This window comes from Squalius cephalus (assembly GCF_949319135.1).
Source record: "Squalius cephalus genome assembly, chromosome: 10".
Classification (NCBI taxonomy): Eukaryota; Metazoa; Chordata; class Actinopteri; order Cypriniformes; family Leuciscidae; genus Squalius; species Squalius cephalus.
Genome location: NC_137131.1, coordinates 1,172,501 through 1,185,000, shown reverse-complemented (window position 1 = coordinate 1,185,000; position 12,500 = coordinate 1,172,501). Strand labels below are relative to the sequence as shown.

Genomic DNA, 12,500 nt, shown 5'->3' with positions numbered 1-12,500 from the left:
TCCCATTGGTCCGTTGTGGTGATGATGTAATAGGTGGGAGTGTCTCTGAGGCTCCGCCTTCTTTGAGGTGTAAATCTTCTCCGGTTAATTTCTTCAGTTCAGTCCGTCGAGTGAAAACATGAACAAACCGGAGAGACGCTTTAGAGAAGAAACTGAAGCTGTAACTCTAATTCAAATTGCGCAAATTGAAATTGCGAATTGAAAATGCGCCCAACGGAAACACGTCAATTTTGCAAAAACTCCCATTTATTGCAAAAAAGTTTTTCCGCTCGCATGAGGGTTTTTTTTCAGGCAATTCGAAAAAGAAATATTTCGCAAAACTTCAATGGAAACAGTTTTTGTGCATTTACAGGTCACCTGACGTAGATGACGCGGTGTGTTTGGACAGAAACCGAGACAGAGTTCTTTATTAAATTCATATAAGACTAAATAATTACGGGAATAATGGATTCTAAACCTCAAATAAATGCCACAATCAAGACCTGGAAGCAGAACTGAGGGAGAAACACCCAGAAACTCCTCATATGTGCCGCTCACAGTATAATAAGGGTCGTTCCTCACCATTAATGCTTGAAAACACACACACATCTCCTTCCATTAATAATAATGGCCAGTGCGGTGGCTGGGATATAGTACATAATCCCACCAATGTCCGTTGCCATGGTTTTTGGAATGATTTTACTGATCGCGAGAGGAAAAATGAAGTTTTAGTCGCATAACATCGGTTAATGGAAACGCCGCCATTTTGCAATAGTTTTTTGTCAACATTTAGAAAAAATCGCTAAAGTTTTGCGCAAATCTGTAATGGAAACGCGCCTAATGTTTATCATGTTTAATACTGTAAATCTGCTGCTGTAAAGCAATCTATTATATAAAGTGGGATATAAAAAACATGACGTGACTTAACTGAAGAACTGAATCTCAGAGCTGGATCAAACATCCACATCTCTATGATCAGATGCTTTCTGAACTGCTGTTTTCTCACCGCTGTCTTTTTTGTTGTTGTGTTTATTTTGTTATTGAGAGGAAAGCGCTGCACATATTTACATATTCATCTAAATGAGGATGTTCGCTAACAGTTTATCACTGATGAACTTCTTTTCACCCCTGAACAAAGAACGAAAAAGTGTTTCGCCGTGAGTCTATCAGGGCTGAGATCTCGTCTGAAACTCTAGAGGGCGGAGCCTCAAGCCACACCCACTTATTATTACATCATCACACGTGAACATGTACAGTCTTTTTCTCAGGAGAAACATCTGAGACAGAAAGTCTCCACCAACAAAAACAAGCTGTTTAAACGAGTTGTCGTTTATTTTGATCATTCTTTCCTATTGAAAATGTCAAACACCATGAATAAACTATATTTGGAGATAAATTGGAATATTGAAACTTGCTGAGCTGGTTTAATATGATTCATTTATTCGGAGGGTAAACATGAAGTGAACAGGTATTGAAGTGAAAGGTAAAATGAGTTGATAAACAGGTCTCGCCATATAAACCTCAAACAATACCTCTCATATATACACTGACAATGCAATCATTTTCAGAACAGATCAATAATGTGAACATCTGAAACACTCATGATGATTACAATACATTGATAGTCTTCATCGGGGACAATGGCTGCTTGTAAAGCTCAATTGTCTGACAGTTTCGTAATATAATCGGTGCATTTAACTCGAAAGCTACACTGCAATCAGCGTTTCCTTACTGAGCTCTCGTCTTTCACAGATGCAAAAAGCCCCAAAACCAGCGAAAGAGTTATTATCCGTTTTATTCAGATCTCAAACCAAACCCGGAGAGACAGAGGTGTGGCGAGAGAAAACAAGCGTGGTTTAGTGGCCAGAATGGGCCGCTTCATTATTTAAACATTCATACATTTGCTTATGTTCTGTTCAAACATGACGTCGCGAGATTTTCCACCCCAAACCGATGTCCACGTTTAATGTCAAACAATGACAAAGAAGCACTTGCAAGTGTTTTCTGAAGGAAATGTTCATGCAAAAATGAACTTAATTGAACTTGATGATTCTGTGTCGTTCCAAACCTCTATGACTTTGTTTCTTCAGTGGAACACAAAAGCAGATGTTTAGGAGAATGTTCACGCTGCTCTTCTCTGGAGTTTGACAGTCACTGTTTTCTTGCACTGAAGCATCAGCATTGTGATGATAAACATCTGCTTTTGTGTTCTAGTGAAGAAAGAAAGTTATAAGGGTTTGAAATGGCATGAGGGTAAAAGTAAATAACAGAATCGTCATGTTGCACAAGGTTATTTATTGGCATCTATGACTCCATGAAGAACCTTAAACATCCATTTGACAAAAGGTTCTTTGAATTTTTTTTATGTAATTTATTTAAAATAGGGATACACCATATATCAGCCACCATATCGGTATCGGGCGATAAATGTACATTTTTAAAGTAATAATTATTGGCCCGATAAGAAGATTATGCCGATATATTAAAGCCGATAAATAATTATTTCCTTCAGATGTGCACTGTTCAACATGATGGTTTTAAATTGCTTGAAATATGATTAGAATCACTTCAAAAAAGGAAAATACAGTGAAGTGCACTCTGACATATCGGCTACATTATATTATAATGAGAACATTATAATTGTGTGTTTGGGACATGGATTTTAATGGTGAGACTTTTGATTTTGTAATCAGGCTCTCAAAATTTATATAAAAACCTGGATTTAGATTTATCAGCCAATATATCAGTTATCGGCTTTCAAATGTAAAGAATTATCGGTTCCTGGTATCGGCCAAAAATGTTCATATCGGTGCATCCCTAATATTTATATCAGTAATTATTAAGTTAAGTGCAACATGTCGGTCATTTAAGCTACATAAAATTATAATGAGAACATTATAATTGTGTGTTTGGCACATGGATTTTAATGGTGAGACTTTTGTTTTTGTAATCAGGCTCTCAGAAATTATATACAAATCTGGATTTAGATTTATCGGCCGATATATCAGTTATCGGCTTTCAAATATAAAGAATTATAGGTTATCGATAACGAAATTTTGGTATACCAAAACTTTCATATCGGTGCATCCCTAATTTAAAATAAATGTAAAAAAAAATCACTGAAAGATTCTTTGCGGAACCAAAAATGTTTTTTCTATGGAATCACTGCAAAAACTCCCTTTTAGAAACCTTTATTTTTAAGAGTGTGGGGGGAATTATTTCTTTAATGGAAAGAAAGAAAGAAAGAAAGAAAGAAAGAAAGAAAGAAAGAAAGAAAGAAAGAAAGAATGAAAGAAAGAAAGAAAGGCGAATAATGTGAATCCAGCAGACACATGCACTGTAAGAGTTGAGAAGACGCGCAGCATCAGTCCTGAGCTTTATTCTCTCTCTCTTGTCCTTCATGAATGAAAGAGGGACAGAAAATAGGAAGGAGGAAAAGCCTGAGAGGGAATAAAAGAGGGACGGGGGTATTTAGCGGGTTTTACCCTCTCTGACTCCTTCCTTCCCTGCCTGGGTATCTGAGCCCCGGCTCGGGCCGATGACTGGATGGACAGCTGCTATTAAAAGTTGATTGTTTCAGGTTCACGGAGTGTGAAAGGGTGTTATTGGGGTCTACGGTCCCCGTGAGGGTGGTCTCCGCGCACGGAGAGGGAGAGGGGGGAGGCGAAGGAAAGTGTCACGTGACACGAGTCTCGGTGCGCAGCCCCAAAGAGGAATCTGGCGGAAAAACACACCACTTGTTGCCGCCTGCCTTGGCCAGCTTTAGTGAACGCCGTCTCTCACACACTTGGATTCACACAGTAAAACACAGCAAGGAACATCCCACCCACAAACACACACACACACACACACACCTATTTAGACTAGACAGACAAAACCTGTAGTTGCTCTGAAAGACCCTTAGACTTAAAGGGATAGTTCACCCAAAAATGAAAATTAGCCCATGATTTACTCTCCCTCAACTCATCCTAGGTGTATATGACATTCTTCTTTCAGACGAATACAATCAGAGTTATATTAAAAAATGTCCTGGCTCTTCCAAGCTTTATAATGGCAGTGAATGGCCGTTTCTGTTTTGAAGTCCATAAAAGAGCGTCTATCCATCATAAAAGTGCATCTATTCACGATAAAAGTGCATCTATTCACGATAAAAGTGCATCTATTCACGATAAAAGTGCATCTATCCATCATAAAAGTGCATCTATTCATGATAAAAGTGCATCTATCCATCATAAAAGTGCATCTATCCATCATAAAAGTGCATCTATCCATCATAAAAGTGCATCTATCATCATAAAAGTGCATCTATCCATCATAAAAGTGCATCTATTCATGATAAAAGTGCATCTATCATGGCAAGGCAAGGCAAGGCAAGGCAAGGCAAGGCATAAAAGTGCATCTATCCATCATAAAAGTGCATCTATCCATTATAAAAGTGCATCTATACATGATAAAAGTGCATCTATCCATCATAAAAGTGCATCTATCCATCATAAAAGTGCATCTATCCATCATAAAAGTGCATCTATTCATGATAAAAGTGCATCTATCATGGCAAGGCAAGGCAAGGCAAGGCAAGGCATAAAAGTGCATCTATCCATCATAAAAGTGCATCTATCCATTATAAAAGTGCATCTATACATGATAAAAGTGCATCTATCCATCATAAAAGTGCATCTATCCATCATAAAAGTGCATCTATCCATCATAAAAGTGCATCTATTCATGATAAAAGTGCATCTATCATGGCAAGGCAAGGCAAGGCAAGGCAAGGCATAAAAGTGCATCTATCCATCATAAAAGTGCATCTATCCATCATAAAAGTGCATCTATCCATTATAAAAGTGCATCTATACATGATAAAAGTGCATCTATCCATCATAAAAGTGCATCTATCCATCATAAAAGATCATCTATCCATCATAAAAGTGCATCTATTCATGATAAAAGTGCATCTATCATCATAAAAGTGCATCTATCATCATAAAAGTGCATCTATCCACCATAAAAGTGCATCTATACATCATAAAAGTGCATCTGTCCATCATAAAAGTGCATCTATTCACGATAAAAGTGCATCTATACATCATAAAAGTGCATCTATCCATCATAAAAGTGCATCTATTCACGATAAAAGTGCATCTATACATCATAAAAGTGCATCTATCCATCATAAAAGTGCATCTGTCATCATAAAAGTGCATCTATCCATCATAAAAGTGCATCTATTCACGATAAAAGTGCATCTATACATCATAAAAGTGCATCTATCCATCATAAAAGTGCATCTATTCATGATAAAAGTGCATCTATCCATCATAAAAGTGCATCTATTCATGATAAAAGTGCATCTATCATTATAAAAGTGCATCTATTCATGATAAAAGTGCATCTATCCATCATAAAAGTGCATCTATCCATCATAAAAGTGCATCTATTCATGATAAAAGTGCATCTATCATTATAAAAGTGCAACTATTCATGATAAAAGTGCATCTATCCATCATAAAAGTGCATCTATCCATCATAAAAGTGCATCTATCCATTATAAAAGTGCATCTATACATGATAAAAGTGCATCTATCCATCATAAAAGTGCATCTATTCATGATAAAAGTGCATCTATCATTATAAAAGTGCAACTATTCATGATAAAAGTGCATCTATCATCATAAAAGTGCATCTATCATCATAAAAGTGCATCTATCCACCATAAAAGTGCATCTATACATCATAAAAGTGCATCTGTCCATCATAAAAGTGCATCTATTCACGATAAAAGTGCATCTATACATCATAAAAGTGCATCTATCCATCATAAAAGTGCATCTATTCACGATAAAAGTGCATCTATACATCATAAAAGTGCATCTATCCATCATAAAAGTGCATCTGTCATCATAAAAGTGCATCTATCCATCATAAAAGTGCATCTATTCACGATAAAAGTGCATCTATACATCATAAAAGTGCATCTATCCATCATAAAAGTGCATCTATTCATGATAAAAGTGCATCTATCCATCATAAAAGTGCATCTATTCATGATAAAAGTGCATCTATCATTATAAAAGTGCATCTATTCATGATAAAAGTGCATCTATCCATCATAAAAGTGCATCTATCCATCATAAAAGTGCATCTATTCATGATAAAAGTGCATCTATCATTATAAAAGTGCAACTATTCATGATAAAAGTGCATCTATCCATCATAAAAGTGCATCTATCCATCATAAAAGTGCATCTATCCATTATAAAAGTGCATCTATACATGATAAAAGTGCATCTATCCATCATAAAAGTGCATCTATTCATGATAAAAGTGCATCTATCATTATAAAAGTGCAACTATTCATGATAAAAGTGCATCTATCCATCATAAAAGTGCATCTATCCATCATAAAAGTGCATCTATCCATCATAAAAGTGCATCTATCCATTATAAAAGTGCATCTATACATGATAAAAGTGCATCTAACCATCATAAACGGACTTCACACGGCTCCGGGGGGTTAATAAAGGCCTTCTGAAGCGAAGCGATGAGTTTGTGTACATGTACAAGGAACATCCCCCCCCCCCCCACACACACACCTATTTAGACTAGACAGACAAAAGCTGCAGTTGCTCTGAAAGACCCTTAGACTTAAGCTACATCTACACTCCTCTCTTAAAAAAAATAAAGGTTCTTCATTGGCATTGATGGAACATTTAACTAGGACTGGGAATCGAAAATCAATTCCAATTCAGGAATCGGGTACTTTTTATAAAATTAATATTTGGATTCCTCTTATCGATTAAGATCTCTTCCATGTCTTTTTGCACTTGAACAGACCAATACACACAAAAATATGTTAAAATCTCCATGTAAACACAGCCGGTTATGTTTTATGTGAACGTAAAAAGTTCCGTGCCGCTCTTAAAGGGACAGCAGCCTAATATTCCTCTATATTAATAGTAACATTCCTCTATATTAACACTAATATTCCTCTATATTAATAGTAACATTCCTCTATATTAATACTAATATTCCTCTATAATAACACTAATATTCCTCTATAATAACACTAATATTCCTCTATAATAACACTAATATTCCTCTATATTCCTCTATAATAACACTAATATTCCTCTATAATTACACTAATATTCCTCTATAATAACACTAATATTCCTCTATAATAACACTAATATTCCTCTATAATTACACTAATATTCCTCTATAATAACACTAATATTCCTCTATAATAACACTAATATTCCTGCTGTCTCTATAATAACACTAATATTCCACTAATATTCCTCTATAATAACACTAATATTCTTCTATAATTACACTAATATTCCTCTATAATAACACTAATATTCCTCTATAATAACACTAATATTCTTCTATAATAACACTAATATTCCTCTATAATAACACTAATATTCTTCTATAATTACACTAATATTCCTGCTGTCTCTATAATAACACTAATCAAACAACAAAAGAGAAAGAGAAAATTCACTCGTTCTTGACTGAATAACTTTTGTAACAATATTTGTAATGTATATTTTATTTTTAAAGTCACATTTGATTGCAGTTTGTGAACCTGAACACCTGAAATATTAAAACACTGTTTATTTCAATCATATCTTTGTTCAGTTGTATTTATTTGTGCTAATTTGCGATAACCAATTAATTTATTTGTTCTTATTTTATTACCTAGTGTTTACTTGTCTTTAATAATGCTTGGAATGTATATTAGTTCGGCTAGTTGTTCTTGCTGTGGTATTTTTAAACCAAAGATGCAAAGATTTAAATGCAAAGATTCCTCATGTGAGTGTTCTTTAGCCTGTTGATTTTTGTTCATGGTATTCAGATACAATGAAATGTTTTGCAATAAGACTAATAAATGTGAATGATATCTACGTTGTTGTTTTTTACCTTATTAGAATCGAAATCAGGAATCGATAAGAATCAGAATTGATGAGCAGAATCGGAAAAAAAATCTAAATTGTTAAAATGAAAATGCCCAACCCTATATTTAACATCCACGGAATCTTTCCGTTCGACAAAAGGTTCTTTACAGTGAAAAAAGGTTCTTTAGATTATTCAAATGTTCTTCACACTAAAAAAAATTAACTGAAAGGTTCTTTAGGGAACCAGAAATGATTCTTTATTTGCATCTCGAGAGCAACGGTCAAACGCGTCCATCAAGGCATGTTTGTGTGGAAGAACAATGGAAAATCAGCATTTTTGTCGAGCTTTTTGAAGACGATTCACTTTTACAGTTATGCTAAAGATAAATGCAACTTTGTATCTTCATATTACATTCCTGCAAAGATGGCAGAAAATGTACTCGCAATTGATGCGTCAAAAAATGAGGCGTTTAGACCATATATGATGGAATAACGATTAAGTGCGACCTGGATTTTCCATTAAGTGCGGAGATATTTTGATAATGATAAAATGATAATGGCAGAAGAATAACTTTATGATGTCTGGTTTCTTCTCAGCGTGCTTTTATTTCGATATATCCCGATACTGAACTCATAATGCCATATTATTGCGATACTCCAAGACATATGATAAAATGTTAACAAAAAATGAACTGTTGATTACAATACAAAATTTGCTCTTACAATGTGTGTGTAAATGAATAGGTTTGGACTTGGTGCTGAAACCCAAAGAAACACCAGAATAACAATATTCATGATTCTGAAGCTGAAAACAGAATTATTTTAGACGAATAATCTTGCACTCGGACACTAACTATATTTAAAATAATAAAGGCCACTTTTTAACATCAGACATCTGGCATTACACACAAATATTCACTATTATACATTACATTCAACATTATATATAGTAGTTTAATGTAGAACTGACACTAAACTCTTGGATTTTTCTCACACAGTAATTTTCATTTTGGGTGAACTATCCACAATACATTTGGTGACACGATATATTGTTACACCCCTATCCCCGGATCTTAGACAGATGTGTGTGAATCAGTGATAGCAGCATTAGTACCGGACCTTCATCGGACAAGTCCGGTCTCCGGTTCTCCACCCACATCTTAGCAAAAGGTGACACACATGCAAGGCCTCTTTAGCACTCTGGTGTGTAACATCTCAAGCTGTCTCCAGGGGAGGCTTCTGGCCAGACCTGTGTCGAGTGTGATATGCTAACGGAAGCCTTTTGGCTCTAACGCAGGTCCATCAAACACTAATGAGCTCGGGGGGGAGAGGAAGACACCCTACAGAGTCTTTCTCACCTCAGGAACAGACTCCACATCAACCTGGAGAAGATTCGCAGACACTGACCTCTTCATGCCACTAACAAGCTTTCAGAAACACTATATACAGATTCTACAGTGTCCTGGTTACATATGTTACATGTACTTACCAGAGTAATAACAGTAAATTATGCATAATTACATGCAACTGTCCCTCAACCAAGTCCTAACCCTATAGTAAGTACATGTAGTTGCCTAATATTACTCAGTACTTCAATATATAATTACTGTAACAATGACACCTTGAAATAAAGTGTAACCCACTTTACAATAAGGTTCATTAGTTAACATTAGTTACTGTATTAACTAACATGAACTAACAATGAGCGATACATTTGATACAATATTTAATAATCCTTGTTAATGTTAGTTAATAAAAATTGTTTATTCATGTTAGTTCACAGTGCATTAACTAATGTTCACAAACACAACCTTTGATTTTAATAATGTATCAGTAAATGTTGAAATTAATATTAACTAAGATTAATAAATGCTGTAGCATTGTTCATTCTTAGTTTATGTTAACTAAGGACTAATGAACCTTATTGTAAAGTGTTACCAAAATAACTGTGAATATCATCTAAAACTGATGGCATATTACGACAAACAGTTGCATTTTTGATTCCGGAGGTCAAACTCTGGTCAGAAAAATACTCAGACAAAATAAGCTTTTCCTAATCACATAATGGATTGGACATACCAGTAACTTATTTTAATTCAAGATCATTTGCTGTATACTTTTCTTTAACAACAACAAAAAATGTGTACGAATTTTTTACGTTAATGTTAAATCACAAAAATACACTGAGAAATGGGGCTTTTTGACATCAGGCCCATTTATTATTACATACTAGACTCGTATGAGATTTTCACACGGCAATTACACAGATTAATGAAGATTATATTAGATGTCTGTTTTTCCCCCATTCTAAACTTTCACAGATTCCCTTGATCTAACATAATATGTAGTTTATGACCACAATCGAATGTCACAGCTACAAAATACAAAATACCCAATCCCGGATAATTAAAAAAAGTGCATATATGAAAACTTTAGCCTATGTACCTTAAGGGCTATAGAAGATTAAATATAATTAAATGTTGACATTTTGTTGTTGTTGTTTTGTGTATCATATCTTTTTGCATGAGGAAAATCCCCAATCCCTAATAATTTAAAAAAGTGCATATAAACTTTATGAAAACTTTATGTCGCTTAAGGGCAATAGACAATTAAATATAGCCTAATTAAATATTGCATGCAACTTTTTAATTTTTTTTATTTTTTGTCGTTTTAGGATTCCTATCTTTTTTCACGAAGAGCTCCCGTTAAAACACACGTAATCAGCGGCTCCAGGATAGACATTTGGAAAAAAGATATTCGTCACTTGAAGTATTTCCCGTTACAAGAAACAGCTGTTGAGATTCGGCCTGTGGAAGAGCAGACTGACCTCCACACTAAGACTATCACGACTATCACATCATCAAATTATATGCAGAAGAGAACCAAATGAAACCTTTAAGCATGCAAAATAAAAATAAATCAATAAAAAAAACTAAAAAGAAGAAGAAGCTCTGCTTATTTGCCCTGTCTGAGATACGACTGCGAGACCACCAAGATACAGAAGTCCCGAGAGACCACCATCAGGCACAGCAATCCTCCACAAGCTCTGCAATAACGGAGAATTCAAATTCAAGACTGAAGAAAGTCGCGCTGAAAAGTTCGTGACATTTCTGCATTCCGCTCCTCCGTGGCTCTTAATGACATCTGAGCTCGTGTTTAATAAGCTTTAGCCTCTTCTGTGTGTCCATGTTACTTAAACACTCTTGTGTTCAGCATTTACTCAAGAGACCCTCAGCAGCTGAGTGTGTAATAGACACACATGTTTGGATTGTTAATCAATACGCAAACATTCCACTTGATTAACACTCCAGCGCACTCGCTCGCTAGTAGAGCACTGATACACTGTAGCATAAAAGTTCGCATTCTGTACAGGAGATATAAGTTAAACACATCTTCTGAACTGAAGGAATAGCGCGTTACCTTTGAAGACTGGATTCTGCCTTCATCAGTCTGTGTGTGGCCTCACTGGGATCCCAGAAAACTCCACTTTTCCCTGGAAAACTTGGAGCTGAAAGCCGAGAGCGTCCCGATGGGGGTTCGAGAATTTCCAATAAAGCCCCTCTTTCTCCTCACACACACACACACACACACACTCACACAGATGCAGATGCAGATATGAGCGCTAAACTCTCCTCTTCACTGCGGTGTGATTCTCCTTCAGGCTCACGCGAACACACACAAACTCCACAGAACTTTTCTCTAAAGTTCGGGTTTTAGAAAAGACGGTCCATATTCGGTGCCGCCGGTCCCGTGAGCCCAAAGTTGCAGCGCGAGAATGCGAGACCTCCCCCTCCTCCCTCTCTCTCTCTCTCTCTCTCTCTCTCTCTCTCTCTCTCTCTCTCTCTCTCTCTCTCTCTCTCTCTCTCTCAGACTCCGTGGACCACCCCGAAACAGGAAGTTCACTTTTTTGTTTTTCTTGAGGGGAAAAAAGAGAAAGCCCTGCTAGACAGCGTCATTCCTACACCACCAGTAACTCCCACAATAATAATAATAAATAATAATAATAATAATTATTATAAAAAGTACTGGTTTTTAGCCGTATAAAAAAATATTTTAGAAATTATTTTTTAACCTGGAATGGAATGTATGCGCTCTGAACAAAATAAGCAGTATAAATAGCCCAATAACCACTGTATTCAAATTTTGAACTGTTTATTTTTTTTATTTTTATTTTTTTTTTTCAAGTGTAGTTTTATTAAAAAGTGGAATGCGCTGCTTGTGAACGCTCACGTTAGACAGACACGCGGCGCGCCGCAAAACCCGGAGCGGGATTGAGTTTGGGTTTGGAGGTTTGATGATGTGTGAAGGGAAAAGTCACCAGACACAGCTAATTCTATGGGAGTAAATATGAATTAATATGCATATCGATGTATATTTTCAAAGCACTGAATAAAAATGTCAATGTATGGATTAAGAAATTTGTAAATCGATTATAGGCTAGGCATTATCTTCACAGTAAATGTTAATTTGCTATAAATGTTTTTATGAAATTTGTATATGAAATTTGTATAATTTTGTAGATGAAATCTAATATTTAATCTAATCAAAATGACATGTTTTGAAAACAAAAATACCTTAGCAGTTGACATGGAAAATAGCCGGGTCACATGAACACGT

At 35.5% G+C, this 12,500-nt stretch overlaps 1 protein-coding gene across 1 annotated transcript in view; it reads right to left on the bottom strand.

Moving 5' to 3' along the window:
• gli1 (GLI family zinc finger 1) overlaps nucleotides 1-11,745 on the bottom strand; it is a 64,259-nt gene extending 52,514 nt beyond the window's left edge. Inside the window, exon 1 of the mRNA XM_079883511.1 lies at nucleotides 11,304-11,745. The gene's annotated coding sequence lies outside the window, so the exon portion shown is untranslated. The remainder of the gene's footprint in view (nucleotides 1-11,303) is intronic.
• Between the last annotated feature and the right edge of the window lie 755 nt (nucleotides 11,746-12,500).